The sequence below is a fragment of the Desmodus rotundus genome, chromosome X (assembly GCF_022682495.2).
Source record: "Desmodus rotundus isolate HL8 chromosome X, HLdesRot8A.1, whole genome shotgun sequence".
Classification (NCBI taxonomy): Eukaryota; Metazoa; Chordata; class Mammalia; order Chiroptera; family Phyllostomidae; genus Desmodus; species Desmodus rotundus.
In genome coordinates, this window is record NC_071400.1 from 24,007,727 (window position 1) to 24,011,431 (window position 3,705).

Genomic DNA, 3,705 nt, shown 5'->3' on the forward strand with positions numbered 1-3,705 from the left:
GTCAATCATACTGTAATAATAATGCATTGTGTTAGGTGGGTACTAGACTTACTGTGTGATCACTTTGTTAGTTATATAAATGTCTGACCACTATGCTGTACAACTGAAATTAATATAATATCAATGTCAACTATAATTAAAAAATAAAACATAATTATTTTTAAAAAGATTTTACTTATTTGTTTTTAGAGATAGGGGAAGGGAGGGAAAAAGAGAGGGAGAGAAACATCAATGTGTGGTTGCCTCTCGCACGCCCCCCACTAGAGAGCTGGCCCACAACCCAGGCATGTGCCTGAACTGGGAATCAAACCGGTGACCATTTGGTTTGCAGGCTGGCACTCAATCCACTGAGCCACACCAGCCAGGACAAAACACAATTCTTTTAAAAGGAAAAAAATTGAAATTGTTAAAATTTCAAAACAATATAGCAATAGATATATTTCTTGTAGAATAAATTTAGAAAATGAGGTATCATATTAAAGAAATGAACCGTTGCACAATAAGGAGAACAGAGAAGTTAAAACCATGTGTGTTTGCGAGAGAGAGGCAGATAGCCAGAGACATAGACAGAAAAAAACAGAGAGGGAGTGAATTTAATAAAAATACATTGGTCTCCTTTCCCCTGAAGTCAGCAACCTCTTGTATCAGAACTTCTTTGAAAACCCAGGTTTATAAGTGCTCCTTCCTTTTCTTCTATCCTTTATTTGTGGATAACCTCAAGCAATATTTAGCCCTTTGAGATTTTGAATGTTCATATTTCTGGATTTGTTATCACTGTGCTGAAAATCTCTTTCATTACTCTCCTCTTGTTCTTTTAACCCCAAATCTTCAATTAGGTGCTAATCCTAATAGTACAGTTAACCTTCTTATCTGGAAGTACATTATGCTTGTTAGGGCGAGGCTTTGCAATCTATTTTACTTACTGAAGTATCTCTTTCAGGTATGGTTAACAGTTCAGACACACGACACCCAGTTAGTTCTGTTTGATTTTCAGGTAAATTGGCCTCCTTCTGCCCCGAATATTGCAGGGGACACACTTATATTAAAAATTATTCTTATACTTACCTGGCAGGGGAGATACCATGATCACAAAGGTGGTTCTCCCAGGGTGAGGCTCATCCATTGCACTCCAGGTGTGCTGACCCCTGCAATTTCCCTAAATGTGGGAAACTCAACTTCATAATTGATGGTAGTGGGGGACTGTGTTTGCGCTCTCCTCGGAAAGAAAAAAGAATATTCGTTTGTCTAAAATTCTAATTACACTGCGTGTTTATTTTTTATTCTTTCCAGCTCTAGCAATCTTACTTCCAGGTAAAGTAAGACAGCATTATGCAGCCCTTACGTACTTGTTCCACTTTCACAAATGTTATTCTACTTAATCCTCATAATAAACTCTGTGATGTCTGAATAATCATCCCCATTTTATAAATGGAGAAATAAGCTCAGAGATTTGTACAAGGCCATAAAGCTAATGGCTGGCACATTCAGGATTCAACTACTTCTGTGACTTGAAACACAATAGGCCTTTCCCTCCACAATGCTGTCTCCCCCTCAGTCTTTCCTGTTTTTCTTACATAATAGAAAACACACAAAAAGGAAGTTAGTTCTTCTTACTCAGTGTGTTTTAAAATACTTTTTCCCTGCTTAAAATGTAAATTAGGGAAAATGTTAGGCATTCATATAGGTATAGAGAATAGTATAGAGAACTTGCAGGTACTCGTCACCCATCCTCAACAATTAGCAACATTTTTACCCAAAAATGTTTTATCTGTTCGTTGCCACCCTACTTTTTTTTTCCTAGAGTATTTTCAGGACACCATGTCATTTAAGTTCTTACCCTGTTATTTTCACAAACTTAGTCCACAATTATGTCATAGTTAACTATGAAACAACCATTCTTACTCATCTTGTAACTGAGCAAACTGGGGCCCATGCAAGTGGCACCTCAATACATGACCCAACAATTAGTTTTGGAAGAAACAGGTTTTTATTTACAGGGTTCCAACTTTGGTTGGGAGGCTGGGATCACTTCTGTTCAGAGCCCTGTTCTCCCATGAGACCCATCACTTCCCTTTCTCTCCACCAGGCTATCAGCCAAAACCATGCCCAGAACTTCCCCACATCCTTATCTGCTCCTAAGCCAGCTGTACAAACAGGTCTCCATCTCCTATGGAAAGTACACTTGTGGGTTTCAAAATCACTATCCTCTCACAGCAGCTCTCTCCTTCAGGATCTGGGTTGCACTGTTCTCAGCCCCCATGTATTGGATCAAGGAAACATGTGCCATGTTACACTGGATCATGGTGGAGTCCAGGGAGACACACTTCCCAAGAGAGTGGCTTCTCTGTATATCTTCCAGAGAAGCTGAAGTCAGCATTCCTCTGTCACAGTTCAGCATTCCAGGCATCTCCCACTAATATGTGCTTAGTTCAGCAGGTTCTCGCAATTCCCAGCTCCATCAGCTTTGACACATGTCCTTCAGGCAGGTTTCCCACACAGTCTCCTCTCTCCTACTCCAGCTTCTTTCTCACCACAGATCAGCATGGCTGCCCCCTACACTACAGCCTGCATAGCTGCGTCTCCTCATGGATGCTTCCCCTTCAAACCACATGGCTGCATCTTTCTCTCTCCCATGGTAGACCAGCTCCCCTTCTCTTTCAGACTGCCCTTATTTTAAATGCCTACCTGGAACTACCTATGTGACCTCATATCTGGCCCTTTCTACAATGGTCACCTTTGCCAGTTTCCCTGTATCTTTACTTTAATTCTGCTTCCATCTTTAGTCAGGGCAAGAGTACTCCCTGCCATGGGAGCCTCTGCCTCCCTGCCTCTCCTGTAGGCATGGTGTAAGTTCCTTGGCTATGTCAGGAGTTGCTATACATTCTTAAAGTCACGTACTCCTTCTGCCCTGGACAGTAGCATAGCTATTATCTTGTCTTTTGTTATGCAAAGTATCTTAAATGCTGTATCATCCCCTTCCCTCAAACCTCAGCCATAGGCTGTGGGGACTTTTGGGACCCCTCACTCTGCACCCCGTTACAATCTTATGCTAGCAATGTCTTTACACCTAATTACTCTGTGTTTTTTTAATGTCAGCCTAATTAATTAATTTGAGATTAGGTCTCCTTTCTCAAACTGGTTCTCTTTAGCAAAAAGTTTACTACAAATAGATTTGCTCTCTTAGAATTTTAAAAATATTCTTAAATATGCAAAAACACAAAAACAATACCAGAGTTATTAAATAATTGTTTTTACCACATCATGACAAGTAACTTAAATATATGCTGATTTGGGGTTACCCAAGCACTTGCAAAACCTATTGAGCACTCTAGGTTGAGGGGGAAAGCTACAAGGAAGAAGAAACATAATTGGTAGGCATTAAATAGATGGGGAGAGGTCAAAAATGGTATAGGAAACAGAGAACTCAAAGAACTTATATGTGCAAGCCATGGACATGAATGTTGGAGGGTTGAGGAGTGCAGGGGGGAGGGGGGATAAACGGGGGAAATTGGGAAAACTGTAATAACATAATCAATAAAATATACTTTTAGAAAAAGTAAAATAAGTTTCTATTTTGCAAAAAAGTGGTGAGGCGAATTCCTTCCTTTTACCTTTATGGAAATGAACTTATCAGGGAACTGAATAGTATATTGAATTTCGGCCTTAAATGTAATATGGAAGAATTTTACCAACCATAAACAGTTA

At 39.8% G+C, this 3,705-nt stretch overlaps 1 non-coding gene across 1 annotated transcript; it reads left to right on the top strand.

Moving 5' to 3' along the window:
• Positions 1–1,057: 1,057 nt before the first annotated feature.
• On the top strand, positions 1,058–1,221 carry LOC112310906 (U1 spliceosomal RNA). Its single transcript, XR_002975415.2, has one exon. It is a non-coding gene; the product is annotated as a U1 spliceosomal RNA (small nuclear RNA).
• The last annotated feature ends 2,484 nt before the right edge of the window (positions 1,222–3,705 follow it).